This window comes from Phodopus roborovskii, unplaced genomic scaffold (assembly GCF_943737965.1).
Source record: "Phodopus roborovskii unplaced genomic scaffold, PHOROB, whole genome shotgun sequence".
NCBI lineage: Eukaryota > Metazoa > Chordata > Mammalia > Rodentia > Cricetidae > Phodopus > Phodopus roborovskii.
Genome location: NW_026126571.1, coordinates 10,649,029 through 10,660,994, shown reverse-complemented (window position 1 = coordinate 10,660,994; position 11,966 = coordinate 10,649,029).

Here is an 11,966-nt window from a genome sequence, read left to right as displayed (position 1 = left end):
GAGGGTTTCTAGACCTTTAGGTCCTAGCAGAGATCCCCTACTCAGGCCAAAACCCATCCAACTCTCTCCCTCCAAAAGACTTGATTGACACACCCATGGCCAGAGTCCCACCTCTTGTCCAGGAATCTGAGGGATCCCCAGTGCCTTGTGTTCCACTCTGACAAGGTCTCCACTTAGTAAATCATTCCTAGCTAGAATGTGGCCAGACTTTCTGGTAATGCTTAGAACTCCAGCCCCAATACTACATAGGGATAGGAATAACCAGACCTGTCAGCCCATTGAGTGATAAAACACATTGTGGCTGGAACAGCCCCAATTAACATTAGAGGATTTACAAGGGATTGGAACTTGTCTAATATCCAAAACCTTTAATCCAGACACGTCCTCTTATTTTGATGCCTGCTGTTCAGTCTTGTGGGTTCATTCATCTGGACTCCAGCAATATTACTGAGTTCCCTGGGACTACTTGGTAGGCATGTACAATGGTTTGACTAAATGTGCTTCTTCTGATGCTTTCCAAATTAAGAAACCCCAATTATGCATCTTAGTGCACAGCTGCCCTAGGTACACCTATATAATGGGGAGGAAGGGAAACTACATTTAAAAATGGGTCCTGGACTACAACGGGGAAATAAAAAAGAACATTAGCAGGCTTAGCAGCCATAATCTGGGGTTACAAACTTTAAGGAATGAAGCAGATATGTTGGTCAGGACCTATGCACATTCAAGTTTCTATTTCTGAACTGCAACAGACTCCCTTTCAGAAGTGATCTTACAAAATCACTTCTTAGATTCACTTCTCAGGAGACAAGGAGGACAATGTCTGGCTTTGGGAGAAACCTGGTGTTTCTATGCTAGTTGATCAAGAGTAATTAGAGTAAAAGGTGAGAAAGACTGCAGTTGGTTTGTTTCTTTGTTGGTTTTTTGTTTTGTTTTGTTTTGTTTTTACTCTTTGGGGGCCCACCACCTAGTTCCCAAATAAATACTCAGAGATTTATTCTTACATCTGAATGCCCTGCCTTAATTTGGCTTGTTTCTCTCCAGCTTTTCTAGCTTAAACCACCCCATTTCCTTTTAACTACATTTTGCCTCTGTGCTTTTTAGCTTTCTTTAGTCTAGGTCTCTTTCTCTGGCCCCTCTTCTTCTTTTCTAGCTCTTCACTATTTATTCTCTCTGCCCGCCAGCCCTATCTATTTCTCCTGCCTTGCTATTGGCTGTTCAGCTCTTTATTAGACCAACCAGGTGTTTCAGACAGGCAAAGTAACACACCTTGATGGAGTTAAACAAATGCAACATAAAAGAATGCAACACATCTTTGCATCATTAAACAAATATTCAACAGCAAAGACAAATGTAACAATGAATCAGATAATTGGTAGCAGTCTCTGTTGCCTCCCCCACCCCACCCCCACCATTTGCCCCCAACCACTGGCTAAGTGCTCTGTGTCAGCACTGGCTCCACCTTTAATTCTCATCTTGATTGGATTAATGGTGGGGCCCATATTTTAAATTGTCTAACCAATTATGTAAAGCAAAGGACCAATTCAGTCAAATTAATGGTCCTAAGGACCAATTACACCTCTATAGAACAGCATGAGTCCATAATTTGACTCATTCACCAGGGCGGTGGAGAATGTGACAAGGACAAAGATTTCTCCATCTTGTCTCAGCTGAAGCCAACTTTGGTTTCTACCCACTGCCCTGTAAAGTCCTGTGGGAAAGTACACAACCCTGTTCTAGAAACGCAGGGTCGAATCGCCCCAGCTAACTGCAGGTTCTCAGATTCCGTTAAACTGCTTGCTTGCTCCCGCATGCAACTGCCAGCTAGAGGTAGTTTTTCTGTGTGGGCTGCTCTGTGAGGAGTGTTCCTCTCCAGGCAGCCACTGGATAGCTTAATATAGTCTCCCAGTTTGAATTTTGGCCCTGCTGAGGGATCTCTGGGACTTTATGCCGTAATATCAGCACACAAGATAAGGACAAACTGAAACAATCCATAAGCCAGTTATAGGAGATACTACTTAAAGGGTTCCTGCGCACAGTGGGAAAGGAAGTCACAAACACGGGAACTCAAGGAACAGCAAACTTCATGGAAGACATAGATGAATAAATTAAAACATGTCCAGCAAGCCACCAATAATATGGCAGAACAAGTAAAATTCAGCCAACCAGGAAAACAACCAAAATGACAGCAATCGGCAAATGCTTCTAATTAACCAAAATGTAAATGTTTACAGTTTTTTTTTTAATTTAGGCAAACAAATCTAAATGTAAATGGTTCAACTTTCTAATGAAAACTTAAAGGCTAGCTGACTTTGGAAAAGATCCAAATGTTTGTTGTCTTCAGGAAACATACCCACAAGTCAACATACAGCTAAGATATGTAAGTTGGTATAGCCGGTAACTGGAAGCTGAAGGCAAGCAAGAATGATGATGCCCATGTCTGACAAGGTAGAGCTCAAGACAAATTTAGTCTGAAGTGACAAAGGAGGCCACTACATGTTAACAGAGAGAAAAACCATCAGTGAGTTATAATAATTACAAATATACAAGCATCAAACATTGGTATATCCAATTCCAATAAACACTATTGGACATAAAGGGACAGAGGGGTTCAAATACAATAGCAGTGGGTGATTTCAACACCACACTATCAGCAACAGCTAGATAATATGGATAAAACAATGAGAGGCTGGAGAAATTACTAAGCGGTTAAGGACATCTACTGCTCCATCAGAGGACCAGAAATCAGATCCCAGCACCCATATCTGGTGGCTCACAAACGCTCTAATACCAATGGATTCAGTGCCTTCTTCTGGGCACCTACACATACAGATCACACACACACACACACACACACACACACACACACACACACACACACACCTTTTTTAAAAATAGAGAAATGTTAAACTGTCTTATAAATCAAACAAGCTTAACAAACATCCACAAAATACTCCATCCAAAAGCCACAAGGTACCCTTTCTTCTCAGCATTCCATGAAACTCTCTTTAAAATGAATCATATTTTGGGCCACAGAACAAGTCTTAACACATTTTTAAAAAGTAAAGTGATATGTTGCATCTTACCAGATAAGATAAAACTAGACACTGAGGCTGGAGAATGGCTTAGCAGTCAAGAGTTTGTATTGTTCTTGGGGAGGACCTGAGTTTTGTTCCCAGCAACCATGTTGACAAGTTCCCAAAAGCTTCTAACTTCTGTTCCAAATAATTTGATGTCCTCCTCCAGCTTCGAGGGACACTTCTACTCATATGCACATACGTACACAGACACAGACCTGAGCATGGTTAAACTGAGTTCTCTAAAATTAGAAACTACTAACAAAAGAAGCAACTCAAAACTTAGATAGTGAACAATACCTCTGGAATGATCAATGGGTCACACAAAACACAGAGGAGAGAATTTTAGAATTCATATAAAAAATATAAATAAAACACAGGTTATCAGAAACGTTGAGAAACTGAAATCAGGGTTCTAAGAAGGAAGCTGGTATCTTATTGTGTTTGCATATAAAAATCAGACTGCCAAGAAACAACTTAATAATGCACTTCAAAACCTTAGAAAACCTAAATAAACAAACAAACAAAAATGCAAAAGCAGGAGATGGAAAGAAAGAAACATCAGGGCAGAAAATTGACAAATTCATATCCAAAGCCATCAGAAGTAATAGAGAAGACCCAAACTGATAAAGGTATAGATAAAACAGGACATAATATAGCAAGGCAATCCTGGAGGTCTACATTAGAGAGAAGGCTCAGTGGTTAAGAGCACATACTGCTCTTGCAGAGGACCTGAGTTTAGTTCCCAGCACCCACATTGGGCAGCTGTAACATTAGCTACAGTAGATCTGACACCCTCTTCTGGCCTCCAAAGGCACCTGCACTCACACAGACACACAATAGCAAAATAAATCTGAAAAAGACAGAACAATCCAACAGGTTATTAGAGAATATGATAATAATGTATAGTCCTCCTCCACAGACAACTGGAAAGTTTAAAACAAATAGGTGAATTCCTAAGCACACATGCAAAATTAAATTAAGAGGCTATAAATAAATAGATTTATAATGAATGAGAAAACAAAAGCAATAATTAACAATTCCCCGACCAAGATAAGCCCAAGACCAGATGGATTCCGTGCTGAATTCTGCTTGGCCTTTAACAAAGAATTAACATTCATGTGCCTTCCTACTTCATAAAATAGAAAGAGAATGATTATCACTGAATTCATTGCACAAAGCCAGTGCTACCCTGGTAACACATCCATTTAAGGACAGAACAAAAAAGAAAACTATAAACCAACTTCGCTGATGAATATAGATGCAAAATTTCCCCAGATGATACTTGGAAACCAAATTCAACAACACATGAAAAGGTCACATGCTATGATCAAGTCAAGTTGGTTTTATTCCAGGGATACAAGAAAATTTCAACATAGGCAAATCAGTTAGTGTAATAGAGCTTATAGACTGAGGTCACACGGTCATTTCCATTGATGTAGAGATTGCCTCGGGCAAAGGTTAGCATGTCGTCATAATAAAAGCACTGAAGAAATTAGGGATGTAATGAGACTAATACAGCAAACCTGTAGCCCGCATTATACTAAATGGGAGAAAGGTGAAAGTCGTTCATCTAAAGCCAGCAACAAGGAAAGTATTTTCTCTGTTCATATTCCATACAGCATTTGAAGACTTAGGCAGAGCAATGGGAGAAAGTAACAAAAAAGGGACACAAAATAAGAAAAAGGTCAAATTATCCTCTTTGCTGATGATAGCATGTTATACTTAAAATGCTCTTAAGAATATCAGAAACCTTTTATATCTGGTTACCACTTTCAGACCATCACAAGTTTATAACATTAACCTCCAAAAAAATCAGTACTTTTATTATATGCCAATAATAAACATGCTGAGAAATATGTTAGAGGGAATGTTCCAGTTTGCAATAGCTTAAGAAAAATAAAAGACTAATGCCTAAAATTAATTGTGGTTTGTTGTGAGTAGTTTTTCCCCCCGCCGGTCTGGTCCCACTGCCGAGCCAGCCCCAAATAACACACTGAGACATTGTATTAGATATAAAGGCTGTTGCCCAGTTACTTGTTTCTTATTGGCTAGCTCTGTCTTAAATATTAACCCATACCTATTAATCTAAGTATTTCTACCTGGTCTCATCTTACCGGAGAGAGGGCCCGGAGTACTACCCTGTAGGTCCTCCATCTTGAAACTCCTCCCAACTACTTCCTTTTTCCTCCTAGTCTTCTAGTCCCGCCTCTCTTGCTTTCCTATTGGCCAATAGTGTTTTATTCATTAACCAATACGAGAAACATATTTACAGAATGACATCTCCCATCATCTCCTCTTTTCTGTCTAAAAATAAAAAGGGTTTTAACCTTAGCATAGCAAAAATATAACACAACAGTTATCAAATAAGAACCAAGTCAACAATGTTTAGTTCATTAACATTTAGCAAGATTTAAAGAAAATATTTTATCATCTATCCTGTGTTTGTGAGTCTAAAGTCCTACATGTAATTTATCTTTAATCCTAACTAAGGAAACTTAATCATGATTATCTGTCTTCAACTCCATCAAAGACCACAGAAGGATAATATATAAATTCTGGAAATGACAGAGACAACTCACTGCCTGGTCAGTCACCCAAAGTTCTTCTATAATGTTCCATCTTCAGCCTATAGGTCATAGTGTGGCTGGCAGACTCTTCAGCAAAGCAGGAAACTTTAAACTGTCTACCTGTACTGGCAGTTTGTCAGTCACTTTTCTCTGTGTCCTGCAGACTGTCTGGCAGACTCTTCCATGAAACAGGAACTCTATAGCAATGTCCATCTTGAATCAGCAGTCACTTTTCTGTGGGTATTGCATGTCCAGTTTATACAGCATAAAGTCAAACAGTCCAGACAAGAGCAGTATCTTGTCCAAATGGCTAGTCTTGCCATATTGAAAGCAAACTCCATAACGAGATTCTTTAATGTCCATCATCCTTTCTGATGCAGGTGGTGTTGCCAGGGGCAGTTGTGCCTCATTGTTAAGAAAAACCCTAAACAATTTGAAAGGTTTGAAGAATGCCTATCCATCTCAAATACATCTCTGTGTATCTTGAAAACCTAACTAACTTAACTCTAAGTTTTGACTATCATAGGTAATTATCTAGACTATGTACTAAATTATACATTTTTAGATGAGCTATATAAACACAATACCTAAACAAGAGAAGAAATATACATATCACAAAATTAACCTTAAATTGTATCAATAAATGAAAATTCATTCCAAAACAAAATATTCATATCTATACCATAATCCCCTTTTTACCTTTAAAGAGATTGGTTGTGGTCATTAACTATTTATAACCAACCCCATTTAAATGAAAACAAACATTTATAAATGATATTTGGGAATTTGGGCATTGTTCTTTCCAAACTACTTCCTGCTGGTAGGGGGCGCTGTTATGGGGATCCTAAGAAGACAAGAAATCCAGGCTGTATTAGCTACGGTCTATCCAAGATGGCTGCTGGTACTTTTACCACCAACTGAGAGCTCTGCTCACTGCCTTGGTCTATGCTGCCATCCAGCAGCATGCTGCCGGCTTGGAGATGTGGTACCTGCCATTGCCAGATCTCATACACACCCATAAGTTGTTAGCAGAGCTCTTTAAAAGCCTTGTGGTTTTTTGCCGCTTATGCTGAGTCAGGAACTCTCCCTTAAAGGAGCCGTGCAAATCTCTGCTTGTCTCTAGCAAAACAGAGTCCAACTGAGAAAAATGCTGCTACCAAGAAACCTTGTTTGTCTCTGTTCTTTTGTTTCTAAAACCCTTTTTTAAGCTTTTGTTAAGTTTTAAGTGGAAGTTCTTATTAGCCATGTTGGGGCACCAATATGTTATGAGTATTTTTTCCGCTGGTCTGGTCCCACAGCCATGCCAGCCCCAAATAACAAGCAGAGACACTGTATTTAATATAAAGCTGTTGGCCTGTCACTAGCATTTTTTATTGGCTAGCTCTGTCTTAAATATTAACCTGTTTCTATTGATCTAAGTATTTTCGCATGATCTGATCTTACCAGAGAGAGGGGCTGGCGGTCTACTCTCTCTGTCCTCCATGATGAATCTCCTTCCTACTCTTTCCTCTCCCCTCCTTGTCTCCTAGTCCCGCCTATCTTGCTTTCCTATTGGCCAAACAGTGCTTTATTCATTAACCAGTATGAGAAACATATACAGAATGACATCTCCCATCAGTGGTTTGAATGAGAAGGACCCCCCATAGGCTCATGTTTGAAAGCGTGGCCTCGAGTTAGTAGAACTGTTTGGGAAGGACTGAGAGCTGTGGCTTTGTTGGAGGAGGTGTGTCACAAGGGGGCTTTGAGCTTTCGAAAGTCCACAGCGGGCCCAGTCTAGCTCATTCTCTGTCTACAGAGAGTTATGAACTTTCAGTGAGCACTCCTGAACTACACCTGTCTGTGTGACTCCTTGCTCTCTACTGTGATGGCCATGGACTAACGCTCTGAAACGGTAAGCAGGCCCTTAACTAAATGTGTTCTTCTAGAACTTGCCTTGGTCCTGATGTCTCATCAGAGCAGTAGAACAGTAACTAAGACACTATCCAAGGAAATGAAAGACCTTTGCGGGAAATTGAAGGAGACATTAAAGAAGGAAAAGTGTTCATGCTCATGAGTCCAAAGAATTAATATTGTGAAAATGGCTGTTACTTCAACTGATCAATCCAATTCCTATCAAAATTACAGTGACATTGTTCAAAGAACTAGGAAAAAAATCCTAAGATTCATATTGTGTGGTAAAACTTTTCCTGGGGAGTAAAACACTCGCACCTACCCACCTCAGACAGGAAGCCCAAAATATCGATCCCACCAAAGTCTAACTTGGTGAACCAGAGTTTTATTGGGGTTACTTACAATAATATAGGTAGGGCTACTCTTAGGAGCAGAAATTTAAGGTTCACTAGCCCACTTGAGCATGAGGCTCTGGCAGGCCTTGCCCTTCTCTCCCATTCCCTCTGCCTTGCTAAAAACTAACATGTTAGATTACATTCCTAAAGCTAGACACCAAGGTCTATTCCTTTATTTTGCTACTTTCTCCTCCCAAGGCTGGCTACAAAAGTCTAGCTATCAAAGTACTGAAATCCAACAATGAAAAACCCTCTTTGGTTCACCTAATTAACATGCCCAATTTAAAATAAAACATCACACCCTAACATCCTAACATGCCCCCCCCCACTTTACCTTTATAAACTACCGTTTTTCCTATGTGCCTTGTCTGTACCCTCACTATCCAAAGGGAGTCCTTTGTCCCTCTGGGACAAACACTTTTTCTCCCATTCCTGTTATGAGTTGGTTTTCCCGATGGCCTGGTCCCACCACCATGCCAGCCCCAAATAACAGAGACGCTGTATTAGATATAAAGCTGTTAGCATGTTACTAGCATTTCTTATTGGCTAGCTCTGTCTTACATATTAACTCATTTCTATTAATCTAAGTATTTCCGCGTGGTCTTATCTTACGGGAGAGAGGATCTGGAGTTCTGCTCTCTCCTTCCTACATCTTGAATTTCCTCCCTACTTCTTCCTCTTTCCTCCTAGTCTCCTAGTCCCGCCTATCTTGCTTTCCTATTGGCCAACAGTGCTTTATTCATTAACCAGTAACGGAAACATATTTACAGAATGACATCTCCCATCACATTCCCTTGTCCCCTTCCCCTTCTCCTCTGTCCCCTATTTTCTTTACCACTACATCCTAGACCTTTCTGACACAGACCTCCTTAACATTACACCTGCAAGATCATTTGCTGCTGTTTTTTCTGTCCAAGTCAGAAAGCCATCACTTTAATTTTTCTTCCAGCTTAATAAAGGATCTCTTTATGAAAACAGGTGTTTGGGTGTAGTTTGTGCCTAATCCGGAGTTCAGGAGAAAACCACTCTGGTTTCCTTCAGAAATGACTCAAAGACAGCTGCATTACCAAAGCCCACCCCAGCATTCCTGCATGAGAGCTCACAAAGCTGGGAACCTGGGGCATAGCCTGCAGAAACTCAACAGATTGGAGAGTGTTCTTTCCAAATTACTGAGCTGAACAACATCTCTTCTAGGCAGCTGGTCTGGTCTGTGAGTTGTCTTTACAGCTTAGCTTGCCTGGGAGTCTTCTTTGCAGCTTTTAAGGCTTTCTCTGGAAGTGAGGAGCTTAGTGAATCTGATCAGTTTCAGGGACTTCCTGAAGCTATTTTGACTTGTTTACCTTTCTTGTTAATGGAGCTTCTCTATAGGATAAACTGTTTCAGTATGGGTGGAAGCTGTTACATAACATCTTTAGGACACAAAATTAGTCAAGGCTATTCTCAATAAAAAGAGCAAAGCTTGAGTGTTTCCAATCACATTATGAGTGCATAGGGATAAAAACAGCCTTATGCTGGGACCAAAACAAGCATACAGAGCAATGGGCTACAAGAGAGAATCCAGAAGGAAGCTCACACACACAGGTACAGTTACCTAGTGCCCAAAGCATATATTAGTAAAGACTGCCTCTTCCCAACAAATAGTGCTGAGAAAATGGATAGCCACACACAGAAGAATAAAACGTATCCCTGTATCTTGCCCTGAACAAAATTAAATCCCAAATGGATCAAGAACCTTATTATGAGACTTGAAACTAGGAATTTTCTAGAGAAAAATATTGGAAAAATTTTCAAAACATGGGAATAGGCCAAGTGTTCTTGAAGAGGATTACGACCATCCAGGAAATAAGTACAAAACTGGCAAATGATGGCAAATGGAACTGAATGAAATGAAAGCTTTTGTATAACAAAGACCAAAGAGATAGCCTAGACAATGGGAGTAAAAGCTTTGTCCTTTCTACATGAGAATATATAAAGAACTCGAAAAAATTAATCCAGGCATGGTGACACCAGCCTTTCATCCAAGCAATGGGGAGGCAGAAGCAGGCAAACCTCCATGATGAGGCCAGCCTGGTCTATATAGTGAGTTCCAGGCCAGTCAGGGTTATGTAGTGAGACTTTGTCCCAACAAACAACACTGAGATTTTAAAAAATTAAACTCACACATCAAATCAAGGGAAGCACATCCTACTCAATCAATAAATAGACAAATGAATTGAACAGAGTTCTCACATAGGTGAAAAAATGTCAACATCCCTGCAAATTAAAACTTCACTGAGATTCCATCTCACTCCAGGTGGGAAGGTCCTCATCTAGGAAATCAACACACGCTATCATAGATGCAGTGGGGGAGTATTACACAGTATTGGTGGGAATAGAACAGAGTATCCACCACTGACATCAGTATTGAGGAACTCCAGAAAATAAACAAAGGTACCATAGATCCAGTGTCACTACTTTTAGACACATATTCAGAACAATCTAAGTTAGCCCACTAAAGAGGTGCTTGTAGGCAATGGTCAAATAGCTGCTTTACAAAGTCAGTCTAGATGTCCCCCAGCAGACGAGTGGACACAGATCCTCAATATAGTTTTACCTAGGCCACAAAGAAAAATAAAAGTAAATCAATTGCCTGGGGAAATGTATAGAACTGGAGAACCTCATTTTAAGCAAGCAAACCAACAAATGAAAAAGAAAACCAGACTCAAAAGTACATGCATCACATTTTCTCTCATATGTAGAATCCAGTTCCTGTGTGTGTGTGTGTGTGTGTGTGTGTGTGTGTGTTTGCATGTCATGAAAATACTTTCATGTGAGACTCTTTAGGGGTAGGAAGGGAACCACTGGAGAGAAAATAACAGTTAATGGGGTGAATATGAACAAACCAGGTGATTCCTTCATATGGAAGCATCATGATTTTGTAAAATGAACATATACCAATTTAAAGTATAAAAGGACACAAAACAAACATTATGTCTCACTGCAAGGTCAGTTCTTCACAGCATCTCAGATGTACCCTGTAAATTTATTGGACGTAGAGGGGCTGAAGACATTGTGGTCATTGCCTATGTGATGTCTTCCCGGTTAAGCCAATATGGTTCCTTTCAACCAGAGTTTGGGTCTGTTGTCTTTGGCTTCTCTTTAAGGTTACTGCACATGCTGGGGAGAGGTGTCCCACATTCCCCTTGCTGGGTGAGAGGGAACAATTACCTCTATCACCAGTGTCTTTGTGGTCAGGCACTGATAGACTTTCTAAATTAAAAGGGACAAGTTTGCTAAAAGCAACTGGAATTAGTTGCTGGAGGAGTGGCAGGAGGAAAAGGTTCAGTTGCTAGCAAACAAACAAATGCTCTGAAAGCAAACAGAAGTAAACAAAGCTCTGTCTGCATGTTCTGCAACCAAAACAACAGGGTATCTAACCAGTGCAGAATAAACAAACGGACACTGACAAAACACAAGGAAGACCCAGGCTCAGGAAGAACTCAATATCCACCCGAAGAGGTAGAGAGGTAGACCAGAAATCTTTGTTTCCCTATCCTGTGACCATCTGGGTGACTCCGTAAGAGGAAGTGGATCACAGCAGGTTTAGTTAAACTAGCAGGTTTAGGTTTTTTTTTTTTTTTTTTTTTTTTTTTTTTTTGTATTTTAAAAGAAATTAGGAAACACTAATCAATAAAGGGCAAGGAAGGAGTTGGGGAAATCAATTTGAAAACATTACATTCATGTATGAAATTCATTTTAAAAAATGAAGTTGTGAAGAAAAAGGGACATATCAACAGTCTGGCCAAAATGGAAGGTGTCTGATTTCCTTCCCACCCTGCCAGAGGTCAAATTACGATTTATGGAAAGCTATGATACAAAAGCTAGAACATATGAAGATTTAACTGTAAGATACACTAACTGGTCCCTTCCCAGAGGAAACAGACTAGGGACCCGGGATGCTCTGTTCTGTTAGAGAACAGTTACTTAGTTCTACCAAAAAAAAAAAAAAAAAAAACCCAGAAAAAAGTTAAGGTGAGGCTGGAGAAGTGGCTCCG